Source organism: Phacochoerus africanus, chromosome 4 (genome assembly GCF_016906955.1).
Source record: "Phacochoerus africanus isolate WHEZ1 chromosome 4, ROS_Pafr_v1, whole genome shotgun sequence".
Taxonomy (NCBI): domain Eukaryota; kingdom Metazoa; phylum Chordata; class Mammalia; order Artiodactyla; family Suidae; genus Phacochoerus; species Phacochoerus africanus.
This window is the reverse complement of record NC_062547.1, coordinates 92,628,360-92,646,553: the sequence shown is the minus strand read 5'-3', so window position 1 is coordinate 92,646,553 and position 18,194 is coordinate 92,628,360. Positions and strand designations below refer to the sequence as shown.

Below are 18,194 nucleotides of genomic sequence, written 5' to 3'. Positions count from 1 at the left end.
CAGTGGATTAAGAACTCAACATAGTCCCCATGATGCAGGTTCCATTCTTGTCCTCGTTTTAGTAGGTTAAGGATCCAGCTTTGCTGAAGCTGCAGAGTAGGTCACAGATATGGCTTGAATCTGGAGCTGCTGTGGCTGCAGTGTAGGCCTGCTGCTGCAGTTTTTATTGGACCCCTAGCCTGAGAACTTCCATATGCCACAGGTGCGGCCTTAAAAAGAAAAAAGAAAAAAAAAATTCCAGTCAGCTTCAGGTAACCTTCACTCTCTAGCCTCCTTTTTCCTGGAGTATGGAAGGAGTGGGTTGTGCCTTTCTTAAAGGAAATAACACAAGGGCAGTTTACAGAAAAATGGCAGAAGAGGAAGGTGTGATGAATACTCAGATAGGTTTTAGAACATGTTTGCTCAAAACTCAGCTGTAAATTAGCAGGCATCAGTGATCCCATTCTGTATATACATATTGGGAAAGAGAGGGCAACCTCCACCTCTTTCTATCTTTCTCTACTTATATTTCTATCTATTTTTTTCCCTCTAGAGACATGGAAAACCAGATCTTAGAAAGCAATGTGGTATATATAGCTTCCCCCAAATTTTAAGAAAATATTTTAAAATATTGGCAGCTCTAAAAGTTTCTGAAAGACTACTTCTGCCTGGTAAATATGGATTGTCACATCCTAAACTTGAAATCTACTCAGTCCTATGTACACTTTTACAAGAGAACTTCAGTGACCTAAAGAAGAGCTATGGACATTAAGGTGACAGTTAACCAAGTTCTAAAGACTTTAACAGGGAAAATAATTTGCAGTCTTTGAAGCATACAGAATCCTAGAGTATACAACAGAACCAGGAATTACCCTCTCCCCCAAAAAATTCTACTTTGCAATGTTTAAAAAGCATATATGAAAAATACTTGTTTTAAAATTAGAAAAGGGCAACAGATTTTCTTTATAAGGAATGAACTGTCCTTTAAAGAAATCTTTTATATTTTGGCAGGAATTCAAATCTTCACTCTGTTTAGACATTAGGGAATACATGATCTAACAGATAAGAATAACAGCTTCCATTATGACATTTTTAATATTGGTGAAAGCATGTCATCACATTTTCAAGAGATTATTCTAATTGTTTTTGATTATTTTATTTTTCTCCTCCAATTGTTTCTTATTGGCTACATCTCAGATATTATCCAACAATGCTACTCACCCCTATAATTTAAATAGTTGAACTCGAGGTCCCTTCTAGTTGATGAGAATATGTCAAATGATACTGACATTTGAACGCGTGCATCTGTAATCTCTTTGCTGCCACTGTCTTATCTCTGTACGCCACCCACTCTATAATTTCTACTGAGAAAACAGAGCAGATTTAATGACATCCTGGACCCCTCAACAAGGCACCTCTGTGGGCATCATGGCCCTTTACCATGTTCTGTCATAAAAATTGCCACCACTGTGGTTTTTCAATGTTCACATTTTTAAGTACCTTATACATTGCATGTGCTATGCTAAGGTTACAGGGGTCAAAATGATTGCAATAGAAACTTTACTCTCTAGTGACCAATCCAGAGAAGGAGATTAAAATTAAAATCAGCATCATGTAGCTCCATACCCAACCACCCTACTGATGATGCCAATATGGCTAAGTCCTTGTAAATTTATATTTTCAGCAAATGAAAAGAAATAGCAAAATATATGCAAGTCAGGTAGATTAGAAAATTAGTCTAAAGTGAAATTTTAATGTGCCTTTCTCTTGGGTGAGGTTGAACATCTATAACATGCTTTAGAGATATTGGTGTTACTTTGTCAGTGAATTCTCTGTTTAAATCCATGGTATGTCTCTTTCTTAATAGTTTGTAAATTTGTATTGGGAAATTCAATTTTACCTAAACATATATTAGGAAAAATTTCCCCTTTGTATATAAGCAGGAATTGCAAATTTTTACCAGTTTGATTTTGTTTTTTGACTTTACTTATTATATGATCTTAGATTGAGAAATCCAAACTTACCTAAATATGTTTTAGAAAACTTAGGCTTTCTTATATAATATGAATTGCAAATTTTTACCAGTTTTTGGTTTTTGACTTTGCTTATAGTATAATCTCTGTCATTTGTATGTTTAGCATGTGTGTCTCTATTTTAGTCAAATTTATTAATCACTAGATAAAATGACTGTCTTGAGATTTTCGTGTGGTATCATTGTTTAGAACATCCTTCCATATTCTGGGTTTATGAAGTACTTATGCAGTTCTTTCTTGTTGGACATTTCTGGGTTCATTACATTTAAATCATTGACATGTTACATAAGGTAGCAGATAGATTTGTATCCACCATCACTGTTTCCAAATAGCTACTCAGTTCAACAACATTGATAGAAACAGCCATGTTTTCCACATTCAGTTCTTGTATGTATTCATGTCCATCTTGTATCCATTTCAGGATTAAATAGGTGAAAATTGCAGTGATCTGATACAATCAAAACTGCCTCTAATTCATACTAAGGGGTTCAATTAGCATTAATAATATTTTCAAATAATCAAATACATATTATGTGATGGTATAATGGATGTAATGATATATTTGAGACTGTAGAGATTTAGTACCATTAACTGCTATATATAGATGTGTAGCATTTTCTAAAATTGTATTTACAATCTGTTTTTTTTTTTTGGATGCTATTAGTGATTGATTTATGTAGACTATAGATTGTGGACTGTTTAACACTGAACTTATATATTACATCCTTGTAAAAATGTTACTATACCATATTCAACTTGTGTTAAAATATTATATTTAAATATAACTTTTTTATAGAAAAAAAACACACTCTTTTCCAATTCCTGGTTTGCGACATTTTCTGGTTTTTTGTTTTGTTTTGTTTTGTTTTGCTTTTTTTCTTCCTTTTATTTTAATTAAAGAACATGAACACCTTCCTCCTAGATACTATCCTGGATTTACTTATTCAGGTCAGTTTGATTTTTCTTCTTGTATTGAAGGCATTAACTTGAAGGTTAGCCAAACACGGAACATTTCTGAATTCCCTCCCCTAAATCATCTAATCTGTCGTATTCTGAACCATCATTGCAGGAAGTGGGTGAACAATGAAAATCTATAAAAATGACCATATTTTTGTTTTTAACTTGTATATTCCATTTGTCTAATTAAACACGCACAGAGACAGACATATATACAATTTCATACACACGGCAAAAAGGTTATACATTTGGCTTCTGGAATTATATTAACTATGTTCATATCCAACTCTGCTACCCAGAACAGAGAAATCTGTTTTCACATGGATAGAAATAGAGATAGTAGCAGCTATATACAGACATGACAAGATTGCTGTGAAAATTAAATGAAATAATGTTGGTACCTTTAGTGCATTACTTAGATCTAGTAAGTGTTCAGTAACTGTCAAGTTATAATTGTAATTCTGAGTCATGCAGAAAGCCAGGCCCACATCCCTAATAAGCAAGTTTCATGGCCTTTCCAGACTTCAGTATCTTCATCTGTGAGACTAATAGTACTGCAGTATTTGATCTCCTATTTTCAATCAAAGGCCAAGATTCTGTTATTTTGAGACTATAATTATATGTGATGTTTGTTCTGAAATGAAATGAATTACAATGAAATTCTATTAAAACAAAGAAATTCAATCATGAACAGCTAACAAAAAACTATTATTATACTTTTATTACTGTTGTGATTATTATTCAGTCAACCATAATTATGCTTCTCATTCCTAGTGCTTATTTAACTTTTTTCCTCTACCAGACAGTGATGTTCTTACAATCATCATGTTTTTCCTCAGAAAAACTTTTGAGTAAAGGACATTTATATTTGTTTTACACACAAGGAAACTGAAGCTTAAATAGCTTAATGAACTGACTAAGGTCATATAACTAGAAAAACTAAAAGCCTGAGTGAAGGAACAGGAATGCAATTTAAATAACAACAAAAAAAATGAAAGAAAGAAAAATAATTTGGATGGTGGGCATTGATTTTTGAATTAGTGTTTTCTATAGACACTAGATTTTAAATATCTGAACAGAATTTTAAGTTTCTCAAAGGCAAAAAGCATTTGTTTCCCAGTTTGCTTCAAATGCTGTAAATAGAGTAGGCTCTCAGTGAAAATGTATTGACTGAGTCAATGAATCAATCAGCCCACTTTCTGAGCATTATCTTAGTAATATATTTGTTTCTTTTGGTGGGACATGAGTGGTCTCAAGGCATGAAGGAGCAGTATTTTTTCGAAAAATTGTTTCACTTAGTAATGTAGAATAGTTAGCTACAGTGATGATCGGAACATAGTATATTGATTTCAGAAGCTCTAGCTGTAAATGTTTTTGCATAAAGGAAATTTTGGCACCGAAGTGGCAGTGATCATTGACTTCTGTGTGAACATCAAGTGCTTGGCAGGAGATGTGCAAAGCTGGGATGAGCACTTAGTGCAGAAGGTCAAGCAGACATCTGTCTTTGCTAAAGACGCACCATGTTCTGATGAACTATGGCAGACTGAGAATGTCATCAATATCCCCTGGAGGTAAAATCTGGAAAAATTTAAATAATCTCTGTCCTGAATAGAGGTATTTTTTTTTTGAAGTGATGTTTCTCTAATTTGTCTTAAATCTTCAGTTACATGTACTGCGTTTTGTTTGTTTGTTTGGGTTTTTTTTTCCCCCTCAAACTTTAGGGAAAAACACAAATACTACCAAAATATAATGATCCTAAACTGGAAGTGAGTCATGTTAACACAATGTAAGATTTCTCCCAACTTTTAACGTAAAGCATTGAAGTGATTCTCCTTTTCTCAAATCACAGAAACAATGTAGAATATGATCAGTTTGTGACTGATATAGAGAGAGTCAAACATAGTCCTTTAATTAATTTAACCAGTAATACATTATTGCAAGAGCATGAGTTCTTATACAGTTTGGCTTAAAGTATTATTAACATTTGTTTTCAATGCTTCATAAAGCAAGAGCAAAAATTGGTATCAAAAATTCACTTTTGATTATCAGAAAATATAGGATGCCTGTATTCTAGTAACAACAGTATTAACTACTATTCCTCAGCTCATAATTTGTGTCAGATGTGATGCTAATCATTTTTCATTTATAATTTCTCTAGTATCTGACTTTAGAGATGAAGAAATTGTATTAAATAACAGGCCAAGATGACTGGTTGGACAGTGTCTGAGCCATAGTGATTGCCTTTAAATTCTGTCTAATTCCAATGCTTGTGCTAAGACTGCATCATGGCCTAAAATAAATTCATACACAGTTCAATAAATATTATCACAGAGGGGTCATGGGCCTGTGGAAGACTCCGCAAAACAAGACTTGATCAAGTACAGCACAAATAATCTGCATTTGACTTCATAGGGATGTTAGGATTCCCTAAAACTAAATAAATCTATGTAAAAGTAAAAATACAATAGAGGCCAGAAATAGTTTTTTCTGAAATTATTATTAGATATATTTAAGAAAAGTCTTTTTTAAAAAACTTAGCTTGTTTTTAGTTCTTCAAGGACTGAGCCGCTAAAAAGTTGCATGTTCTATGTAACATAACACATGAATAAAATAGGAACCCTAATGCTCTACATGTGTATCGATGCCAGAGAGCATTTCTAATTCTCAAGATGATATATGTCACTGGTTGAATTATTTTTGTTAGTTTCTATTTGTATAATTTATACATTCATGAAGTTTTTATTGTTTTGATATATTTAATGCTCATTTTGCAAAAATGTATTTTACTTTGATAAAAGGCAGTAAGAAATTTTAAATGTAAAGTCATGGTTCTAAAACCACTCAAAAGAAATATACAGAAATCAGAATATTACAAATAAAGGGTACAAAATTGTATCCACTGCTTTCCAACAAGTAGGAGGTAAGCAACCTAAGATGAAATGGTTGATGATTTGGGGAACCACCCAATTCGAGGGCATTGTGATGTCAATCTTCCTTCATCTTCCTCCCTATTCTGAAAGTTTACCAATGTAAAACAGTTCTCCTAATATGCAACAATGAAGGCAAAGTATAGGAACAATCTTACTGAAAATCCTAATTCAAAAATTCATTTCACTAATAATGTGACTAAAGTAGGCCCTAATAGAACACAGAAATACCTTTTCATAAAAATAGTATTTGTATTTTTATACCAAAAATATAAAGTGTGTAATATTTCAGTGCAGTTTGAATTTTTAAAAAATAAATTAAAAGTGCTTAGTGTAATTTATATTTCTGTAATTACACAGTTTGCTAAGAATTTTCTTTTGTATTCATTTTTTTAGACACATGTCATTTGTTGTGTAATTAGAAGAGTATCAATTTTCTCCTGACAGTTCTATATATCATAAGTTGAAAAAGATAGAGGTTGCAGTTATCCTGGGGAAGGCTGTTGTGGTAGTCAGGATGCTCTCCTGGCCTCTTAGATTCTGGGCCCCTGCTGTACATGCTTAGTATAATTCATTTCCCTTAAGTTGTGGGTGGGCCCAATGAATATGATGAAATACTACTCCTACGAAAAGGTAACATGGAGAAAGAGAGAGAATTTTGCAGAAACAATGAATGTTCTAGAGGTTACCCCAATGGGCCTCACCTAATCAGAATCCACTAAAAGTAAGAAAAATTAAAATTCTATGGGTCATCAACAAAAGAGATTCAAAACAGCAATCTTTTTCCTGTTGATCTTGAATAAGTAAACTTCCAGGTTGTAGAGGGGACCTCAAGAGGGAATAGTGGGCAGTTTCTAGGAGTTGAGGGTCTCAGTCTTAGAGCCTCAAGGAACTGAATTCCATTAATAGCCAGTAAGCTTAGAAAAGAGCCTAAAGCCCTAGATGATATCACATCTGGCAGACAAATTTGATTTCATTCTGGTGAGACCTTGATGTCAGAGAATGTTTTGCCTATATTCTCTTCTAGGAGTTTGATGCTGTCTCATCTTACATCTAAGTCTTTAAGCCATTTTGAGGTTTTTTTGGTGCATGGTGTGAGGGTGTGTTCCAGTTTTATTGATTTACATGTGGCTGTCTAGTTATTCCAGCACCACTTGCTGAAAAGACTCTCTTTTTCCCCTTTATATTCTTGCCTCCTTTGGTGTCTGGGTTTCTTTCTGTGTTCACTATTCTGTTCCATTTGTCTGTATGTCTGTTTTGGTACTAGAACCACACTGTCTTGATGACTGTAGCTTTGTAATATTGTCTGAAGTCTGGAAGAGTTATGCCCCCAGCTTGGTTTTTGTTCTTCAGAATTGCTTTGGCAATTCTAGGTCTTTTATGGTTCCATTTAAATTTTTGGTTTATTCTAGTTCTGTGAAAAATGTCATGGGTAATTTGATAAGGATTTTATTGAATCCGTAGATTGCTTTAGGTTGTATGGCCATTTTTTAGAATATTAATTCTTCCAATCCAAGGGCATGGGATATCTTTCCATTTCTTTCAATCCTCTTTAATTTCCTTGAATAATGTTTTACAGTTCTCAGCATATAAGTCTTTCACCTCCTTGGTCAGGTTAATTCCTAGGTATTTAATTTTGGGGGTATGATTTTAAAAGGCATTGTATTTTTATATTCTTTTACTAATATTTCATTGTTAGTATACAGAAATGCCACCAGTCTGAATGTTGTATTCTTCTACTTTGCTGAATTCATTGATCAGTTGGAACAGTTTTTGTGTGGAGTTCTTAGGGTTTTTGATATATAGTATCATGTCATCTGCATACAGTGACAATTGAGCAGTGGACAGAGAAAGCCTGTACTCATACTCCAAACTCAAGCAAACAAAAGGAATAAATTTGTATTTATTCTCACCAGTAGTTTGAGGTCATTTGTTACACAGCGATAGTAAACTAATATACTTACCTACAACTAGTTTCTCTGGTATTAAATTACAAAAACTCATTTGTGTGTTCTTTGCATTACTGTAGGGAGAAAATAATTGCAGATGAATTTGCATAATCCTCATATTGTCATTAAATAACCACACTTTTCACCTTCAACACTACTTACCCTTCCAGTTCAAACAGCAAAATTAAACAATTGCGACTTTAACACATAATCAAGCCCAAAGAAGAAAACAGAAAAATTATTTTTTTTAAAAAAATGACCATAAAATCAGTGGTTGGAAGCTAATAATAGATTTTTGTCCTCTATGCCCTCTATGCAGTAGGTTCAAGTCACATCCTGATTTTCTCCTATGAGATTAAACAAATTTTCTTTCATTTTCAAATTCCACAAACTATGAAATATATTTTCAATGCATTCATTTCAGATAATTCCATTTCAACTGGACGAACCAATTCAAACGCCCCATGGGATTGATTACATAGAAATAATAGGCCAAGTATATGATGAAAATATGACTTCTGTGCTATGCCCCAAAAAAATCACTTGTCCTTCAGTTTTTCCAACTGTAATAGTATCTGTGACTCACTCAACAACATAATGAGGACTATTTTACACATGATGATTTTGATGTCCAGGCCAACTTTTAAAGTATTTTTGAGCTATGCAACAGGATATATTTCTAAAAAGACTGCTTTTGTGAGAGATATATTTTGTAAGTCAAGTATTTTTTGATATTTTACATTTTCAGAAGGAAAAAATGGATATAAAATTATCATAGTTCTGAAAAGTATGATTAGTGTTGTTTTCTAAAGTCTTAATTTTAATATAAATTAAAAATTTGAATACATCTTTAAAATAATCTTAAGTCAGTCTAATGTTCTGCAGAAGTGGCTATTTCAAAGTCATATTAAATTATCTAATGTGAAAATTTAATCTCAGAATCAATAAAATTAATTTAGCTGTATATGATTATATCTCTATGTGTTAAATGATTTTGACCTCAGGAAAAGAGTTTTCTGAACCCTAGTCCAAATCAAGTCCTCTGTTACAAGTTCTTAAACACTCTGATCTTATTTTGATAATTGACCAACTGTCTTTAAATTACCTGCTAATTCTTACCCCCATTCCCCACCCCCCCAGAATCCTGTGAGTTCCACTGGGATAAACTTTGTTCACCAACATATTTTCATGGCCAGGAACAGTATGTTGCATCAGAGAAACACTTAAAGGGAAAACTCTCTGACTGAATAAGGGATAGAAAGAGAGAAAACGAGAAGAAAGTATGAAAAGGAGGGAGCAAAAAGAGAGGGAAAAGAGGGAGAAATAGGACAGAGAGAGGAAGGAAGATAGGGAAGGACTGGATGATGGAGAAAGGAAGAAAGGAGGAAAGACTTAAGGGCAAGTAAGAAGGAAGGAGGGAGGGAAGGAAAAATGTTTTCATGAATTTAAAGAATAATCCATTTCTTGACAGTAATAAAATCATACCTACTTTTTACTGTCTAATAGAGATTGGTTACCTCTTCAAGAAAGTATTATATCCATTTTATAAAGAAAATATTATATCCATTTTATATCTTTATAAAATGGATATATGTTTTGTACTTCAGGAATAGGTTCATAAAGTTTTAATAGACAACATAGAACCCAGGCTAGTTTTCAAAAATAAATACCTTAGCCCTTTTACCCCCACTTTTATGAGCTATAATTGACATATAATATTGTATTACTTTTAGGTATAAAATAAAATGATTTTATATATGTATATATTGCAAAATAACTACCAAAGTAAGTTGAATTAACATCCATCACGTCATATAGTGATTTTTTTCCCTTGTAATAAGAACTTTTAAGATCTACTCTCTTAGTAACTTTCAAATATGCAGTATAGTATGTTAACTACAGTCACTGTGCTGTACCTTATATCCCCAGGATTTATATGCCTTATAACCAGAAGTTTGTATCCTTAGAGCACATTTACCCCTTGTGTCCACTTCCCACCCCTGGCAACCACCAAAATATTCTCTAAATCTATGAGATTTTTTTTTTAAGAACCTAGTACTTATCTTTCTCTGTCTGACCTTTTTAACTCAGTATAATGCACACAAAATCCATCCCCACAAAATCCATCCATCTTGTCTCAAATGGCAGCATTTTGTTCTTTTTTATGGCTGAAAATATTCTGTTTGTGCATTGCTCCCTGTTTGGCTATCATAAATAATACTGCTATGAATATGAGGATGGGGTATCTTTTCAGGATAGTGACTTTTCTCTCAGTTAAATACCCAGAAATGGAATTTGTACTTATATGGTAGTTCTATTTTTAATATTTTTAGAAGACTCCATACTGTTTTCATAATGGCTGCACCAATTTACCTTCCCACCAAGAGGACACAAGTGTTCCCTTCTCGCCGCATCCTTACTAACACTGTTTTCTTTTTTCGGTTTTCTTCATAATAGCCACTCTAACAGGTGTGAAGTGACTTGTTGTGATTTGCATTTCCATTGTGATTCATAAAATGAGTAACTTTTAATGTATTTGTTGGACTTTTGTATGTCTGTCTTCTTTGCAAAAAAAAGTCTACTCAGTTTCTCTGTCCATTTTTAAATCATATTGTTTGGTTTTACTCTTGTAGGAATTTTCAATATATTTTTTACATTAACCCTTTATCAGACATATGATTCACATATATTTTCTCTCAGTTCATAGATTGCTTTTTCATTTTGTCAGTGGTTTCTTTTGTTGTACAAAAGCTTTTGGTTTGATATAGTCCAATTTGTTGATTTTTTTTTCTTTTGTTGCCTTGGCTTTTGGTTTTAAATCCAAAAAATCATTGTCATGACCAATGTTAAAGGTTTAGCTCCTGAAGTTCCCATTGCGGCTAAGCTGTAATGACTCAGCTAGTATCCATAAGGATGCACGTTTGACCCCTGGCCTCACTCAGTGGGTTAAGGATCTGGAGTTGTCATGAACTGTGGCATAGGTCACAGACACAGCTCAGATCTGGCATTGCTATGGCTGTGGTATAGGGTGGCAGCTGCAGCTTGGATTTGACCCATAGCCTGGGAACTTCCATGTGCCTCAAGTTCAGCCCTAAAAAGCAAAAAATAAAATAAATAAATAAATAAAACTTATCTCCTATATTTTTCTTGAGAAGCTTTATGGTTTCAGATCTTATGCTGAAATCTTCAATCCATTTTTAGTTGATTTTAGTAAATTCATTAATTTTAGAGATATATCATGATTCTCTCCAAACCAATGACATCCAAATATTTTCAAAACATCAATTAAACAATGAAGATGCATTTCTATACATAATTATCAAAAATTTAAACATAAACAGTGTGTCCCAAACACTGTGGCATAAAGTAGCTTGTCCTGTTTTAAAATGTTTTGATTTGCATGGGAAAGATGTGCTTTACTGCCTCTAACAATTGACTAACCTTGGGAGGAGCAGTTTCTCTCTGTTCAACAAGGTCCCAAGATGTTCAAGAATCAAATACAAAAACTAGGAAAATGGTTGTTACATGTACTCCTTCCAGGAGAAAGAGAAGGTGTGATTCTAGAAGGTAAAGGAGAAGTAAACAGTCATTCCTTGAAAGATATAGTCCTCATTTTTTTTTAAGATCCACACCTGTTGCATATGGAAGTTCACAGGCTAGGGGTCGAAACTAAGCTGCAGCTGTGGGTCTATAGCATAGCCACAGCAACAGGATCTGAGCTGCATCTGTGACCTATACCACAGCTCACAGCAACACCAGATCCTTAACCCACTGAGCGAGGCCACAGATGGAACCCATGTCCTCATGAATACTAGTTGGGTTCATTACTGCTGATCCATGATAGGAACATTGATATAGTCCTCTTCATTGGCATTTGAAAAAACCGCTTGGGGCTCCTGGTTACTGTTCTTTCCAACTAGATTTAAAGCAGTATTGTAGCACAGGGGAAAAAAAAAATAAAGCAGAATAAAACCAAACTGAAAACAAAAGAACACTTCAAAACCTTTGGAAGTAGGGAATTTACTACCTCTTAATTACTCTTGCTTAATGTATGGGTACATAGCACACCATTTGGGTTTATCCAAATATGAGACCAAACTTAAGTTTGGTTCCTTGTGAACTTTTTTGATTAGAAAAGAAGTATAAAGTGGAAAATAGTTCCCTAAAAGCATGATGTTGAATTTTTTTTTTTTTTTTTTTTTTTTTTTTTTTTTTGCTTTTCAGGGCTGCACTGTGGCATGTGGAGGTTCCCAGGCTAGGAGTCTAATCAGAGCTACTGGTGCCGGCCTACACCATAGCCACAGCAATGCCAGATCCAAGCTGGTCTGTGACCTACACCCCAGCTCACAGCAATACCAGATCCTTAACCCACTGAGCGAGGCCAGGGATTGAACCCACCACATCATGGTTCCTAGTTGGATTTGTTTCCACTGTGCCACAACGGGAACTCTGAATTATTAATTTTATAGCATATTTATTTGATGGGTTTTGAAGCGAAAGAAGCTTTGTATAGTTGACCGTTGAACAACACAGTTTTGAACTCTGTGGGTCTACTTGTATGTGGATTTTTTCCTGTAGTAAATAAATGGTACTACATGATCTGCAGTTACTTGAACTCATGGATATAGAGCCACTGATCCTAAGGAACCTCATATATGCAGGGCCAACTAGATGATTATGAGGGTTTTTCGCTGCTGGAATGTTAGCACCCCTAACCCCTGCATTGTTCAAAGATCAACTGTGCTTAAAAGAATTATTGCCCAAAAAATGACGTAACTTTTTAAATGTTGCTATAGTAAATCATAATGAACAACATTTGAGACAAGTTTCCTTAAACTATAATGATAGAAAAATACTCAATATTTGTCATTTTTAATAAAATCTGCTTAGAAAATGAAGATGATCAACATTTACATCATTATAGCTTTTCAAACCATATGTTACAAGGCTTGTTTATAATTGTCTTGAATTGACCTCCTTCTATCGCCTTCTCATTGCCTGAAAACGCTTTAAGAGAGCAGTTTTTTAAGGCTGATTTTTTTCTGAGGCAGAGGATGTCAAAATGTGGTCTGAAGTAGACTGTTCTGGTGTCAATAGCTTCTTATCACTCTAATTGCTGCATTTAGTGCTTTATATGCTTCAAAAACATCTACCTCTAGTCCACAAGTGCCTTCACAGCCAGGACTGAACACCATATGCTCATGGGGAGCCCAGTCATGTCTGTTTTCTCTTCAGAAGTGCCTGCCCCATTCATATCCAGTGTGATTCAGGGTTGCAATTTTCCACTTAATACTTTCCTTTGAATGTTAACCATTATGTTTTATTACCTAATTTACAGATATTCTTAGCAAATGTCATATATTTTCTGTTTCATTCTATTTTCCTTAATAGCTTTCTTAGAATGATCAAACCTTTTAATTTTCTGAATGCCTGAACAATTCCGAAATAAGTCGTCTTTTTTTTTTTTTGTCTTTTCGCCCTTTTTCTAGGGTTGCTTCTGTGGCATATGGAGGTTCCCAGGCTAGGAGTCTAATCAGAGCTACAGCTGCCGGCCTACGCCAGAGCTACAGCAATGCCATATCCGAGCTGCGTCTGTGACCTACACCACAGCTCATGGCAACGCCAGATCCTTAACCCACTGAGCGAGGTCAGGGATCGAACCCGAAACCTCATGGTTCCTGGTCGGATTTGTTAACCACTGGGCCACAACGGGAATTCCAACAGTATTTACCTATAATCATTATAGGTTAATGATTTCTTGACATAGTCACTGATAGTTCCTGGAATTCTGCAGTGGTCCTTCCCTCCTGCTTGTGTCTTTTTTTTTTTCGTTTAGCAAGAACATAGTTTGGTTGCCAAGGCTGTTGTCTCATATTCCCCTTATTAATTCTTCACTGCTTAGTGTTTCCATAAAAATCTTGAGGAGACATATGTATGTAACCACAGTCATGCACCCAAAGTTGTGAAAGCTGCAATAGTTTTTTCGTATCTGCTCAGCAAAATGATCAACCAATTTTATGAAATACAGACTTAAGATCCTTAAAAAGTATTTTTAGCGGTTATAATTATCAGCTTCTGCAACCATCTCCACCCCAGCCCTAACCCTGACCCTGGTTCATCTCTGGTTTAGACCTTTTTGGAGTGAATGAGGATACTGATTCCCCAGAAAACTGGTAATTTGTTTAGGTCAACACCCATACTTAGGAATTACTTACCTTATACGCTCTTTGGAAAAAAATTACACATTGTTTTGGGAGTCATTCACTCTGTGAAGAGCCTCCTCCTAGATGCTGCAAAAAGGAATATAGTCTTGTTGTGGCTCAGCAGATTAAGAACACGACGTTGTCTCTGTGAGGGTACAAGTGTGATTCCTGGCCTCACTGAGTGGCTTGAGGTTCCGGTATTGCAGCAATCTGTGGCCTAGGTCGCAGGTGCAGCTCAGAGACAGCATTGCTGTGGCTGTGACACAGGCCATGGCTGTGGCTCCAATTCGATTTGCTAGCCCAGGAATTGCTCTATGCCACAGGTTCAGCCATTAAAAAAAGAAAAGAAAAGAAAAAATTGAGGGTATGCTTTTGGTTGACTTAGTAGTTTCATGCAACTGCCCCAGGTTTGCAATAATAGACGGAAGAGTAGGTTTAGGGAGAGGAGCTCTAAGATAGTGAAGTTGTGAACTCTTAAACTTAAAAAAAAAGACATTTAATTCATATTAATTGTTTATGTAATGACTTAATTGGATCATAAACATTTCTTCTCTGCTCTCATGATTAAATCCCATCTCACTACCTCTGATTTTCCTTGTGAATCTGGGAAAGATGGACAATAGAGGAGGAAAATAAATCTTTAAAACTCAGCTTTTCAATCATTTCTCCTCCAGGACATAGTTTGTCACAGAGAGCTAATCATTTCCTTTGTAATCTGTGCCGTCACAAAGGAAGAATGTTTTTCAAACTACTTCTCAGAAATCTAGAAAGGAACTTCACCAAATTTCTACCTGATATTAATACACTATCTAGATATTATGCTATTACTCTACTTCTGATGGGAAGAGAACAATTCTGTCCTTCAGCATTAAACACAGCATTAATTAATATAGTCATTTACTTACTTTTGAAAATTTACAGTTTGGATACCCTGAAATCACCAAGCAAGCAAGGCAAGCAAGATCACAATTTGTATCAAACTTTTATTCTTTACAGCGGGGAACAATTACTATTACTGTTACTATTTTTTATTCGATGAATGAACAAACAAATTAAAAATTAGCAAACAGGAGTTCCCCTGTGGTGCAGCAGGTTAAAGATCTGATGTTATCACTACAGCAGCTGGGGTCATTGCTATGGCTTGGATTCGATCCCTGGCCTGGGAGCTTCCACATGCTGCAGGTGAGGCAAAAATAAACGAACAAATACATCAGATGAGGGCTAATGATTTGTGGAAATTTAAACAAAGTAATATGAGGGTGTGACAAAGTGGTTACATCAGTTTGGGTGGGAACAGAACCCTCTCTGAGGGAGTGACAGTTTATGTGGGATCCAAATAATGAGAAGCAAGCAGTCTTTCAATTTCTGTGAAAAATCATTTCAAGCAAAGAGTAGAACTAGTGCTAAGTTCTGAAGTAGAATTAGCTAATTATTTCCTAAGACTGGAAATAAAGTCATTGTACCTGGAGCCCAAGAGTGGAGAAATTTAAGTGTACAGTATACGTTTGGAAAGGGCAGTAAGTTAAATGGTGGCCCCCAAGAAAGTATGCCCAGGTCCAAGGCCCTATAGCCTGTGAAAGTTACCAGACTGGGAAAAATGGTCTTTGCAGATACAAGGGATAAGTCTTAGAAAGAGATTATCATGTACTGCCTGGGTAGACTCTAAATCCAATGATAATTACCTCCATAAGAGAAAGATGGGAAGGCAATACAAAGACAGAGGCAAAGGAGTTCCCATCTTGGATCAACGGAAACAAATCTGACAAGGATCCATGAGGATGCAGGTTTGATCCCTGGCCTAGCTCAGTTGGTTAAGGACCTGGTGTTGCTGGGCTATAGTAGAGGCCAGCGGCTACAGCTCTGATATGACCCCTAGCCTGGGAAACTCCATATGCCACAGGTGTGGCCCTAAAATGGCAAACAAAGACAAAGGCAGAGACTGGCTGGGGGCAGTGTGTCTATAAGCTAAGTAAACCAAAGAATCCTGAAATCTACCAGGAGCTGAAAGAGGCTGGAAAAAAGAGGGCTTTTTTTCCTCTAGAGCTTTTAGAGGATTGTGGACCTACCAACGTCTTGAGTTTGGACATCTGCCTTCCATAATTGCTAGAGAATGAATATCTGTTGTTTTAAGACACGCAGTTTGGGGTAATTTGTCACTGAAGGCTTAGGAAATTAATACAGAGAGAGAAGCAGTGGGTAGATCATTTAGAACATTGAAAGAAGGCATAAGGAGTTTAGAATTTTATCTAATAAAAAGGAAAAAAAAAGAGGACTTAAGTTGGGGGTGGAGAATGAGGGGCTGACTGTTACAGGACAGAGATGGTCTGATTTTTCATGAAGGCAGGAAAATATTACTTATCATCTCATGCTCAAGTGCTAGACATTTGGGGTTGAATTCTGGCCTCTATCAATTTTTCATTAATACTTTTAGCTGTATGACATGTGTCTATGAATTTTAAATATCTAGGCCTTTCATTTCCTCTTCTAACTGATGATAGCAATAATACTGTAATTCATAAGTTCACTGTGAGGTTCATTGAGTTTAAAATTTAAAGTACTTTGGAACAATGTCTGGCACTTAATAAATATGTAAACATTATATTGTTTTGCATTTTTTTAAAGTTTGTAAAACATATTTTAGAAGGAGAAGAGGTGAGGCAGGAGGAAAAGAGGGATGTGTAAGTCACCGGCAAGAGGTGGGATGAAGATGGTAATATTAGAAGTGAATGGATGTTTTGAAAAGCGAATCTACTCTACTTGAATCTGGGAGGTTAGGGAAAGAGAATTGAAGGAACTCAGATCAATATAGTAACATTAATTTAAAAAGATAAGATATAAGGTCTTTTTTTTTTTGTCTTTTTTGCTATTTCTTTGGGCCGCTCCCACGGCATATGGAGGTTCCCAGGCTAGGGGTCTAATCGGAGCTGTAGCTGCCAGCCTACACCAGAGCCACAGCAACGCGGGATCCGAGCCGAGTCTGCAACCTACACCACAGCTCACGGCAACGCCGGATCGTTAACCCATTGAGCAAGGGCAGGAACCGAACCCGCAACCTCATGGTTCCTAGTCGGATTCGTTAACCACTGCGCCACGACGGGAACTCCAGATATAAGGTCCTTAAAGGAATAAAATTCTTTATGGAAAAATAAGAGTTCTGTTTTAAATACATTAATTTCAGATGCCTGTTAAATATACAAGTCAGGTAGGCAGCTGCACACATGACTGTGGAGTGTGGGGTGAATGGGGTTTGGAAATAAAGGCTAGAGACAGAAATTTGAGACTCATAATTCTACATAAGATGATCTGAAACTGTGGGTCTGGGGAAGATCACTTAGGCAGAATGTATGGCTATCTCAAGGAGCTGTTAATGAAAAGGAAGAAAAATACAATAATAAACTGCATGTGTTCCCAATATTTACAACAGTTTCCTGTTATATATTCTGTCTTAATCATCTTGGGATGTTATAACAAAATACCATAGACTGGGAGGCTTAAACAAGAGATATTTAATATTCCCTAGCACATTTAATACTGCATATTGGAAAGCTGCTAAGAGTTTAGATCTTAAATTTTCTAATCACGAGAAAAAATCATTGCTCTTGTGATCATAATGTTGTATACCTGAAACTGATATTAAATGTAAATAATCTATCAAAAAATGACAAAAGCAGAATACACATGTTTCTCAATTGCACATGGAACATTCTCCAGGATAAACCACATGGTAGTCCATAAAAAAGTCAATAAATTTAAAAAGATAGAAATCACTGAAAGCATCTTTTTCAATAATAATGAGGTGAAACAAACAAAAAAAGGCATTTACCTTTGGCAGTTCTGAAGGTTAGAAAGTCCATCATCAAGGTGCTAGCCTGTTTGGTTCCTGGTGAGAGCCCTCTTTTGAGTTTCTTCTTCCTGTGTCTTCACATGGCAGAGAGAGCACTCTCATCACTCTATCTCCTCATAAAGGATATTAATGACATCGAGGAGTCCCACCCTCATTTTCTCATCTAAACCTAATTACTTCCCAAAGATCCTACCTCCTTTTACCGCTACATCAGGGATTAGAACTTCAGTATGTGAATTTGGGGGAAGCACACAACCATTATCCCTCAACATGTGCCCTTCAGATTATTTATATCTACTGTT

General features: G+C 35.5%; 1 long non-coding RNA gene across 1 annotated transcript; it reads right to left on the bottom strand.

Annotated features, from left to right (window-relative positions):
- Nucleotides 1–1,206: 1,206 nt before the first annotated feature.
- Nucleotides 1,207–14,288, bottom strand: LOC125124335 (uncharacterized). The gene is made up of 4 exons (XR_007134269.1): nucleotides 14,061–14,288; nucleotides 11,287–11,405; nucleotides 7,861–7,919; nucleotides 1,207–1,343 (listed from the first exon to the last, which is right to left on the bottom strand). It is a non-coding gene; the product is annotated as an uncharacterized LOC125124335 (long non-coding RNA).
- Nucleotides 14,289–18,194: the final 3,906 nt, after the last annotated feature.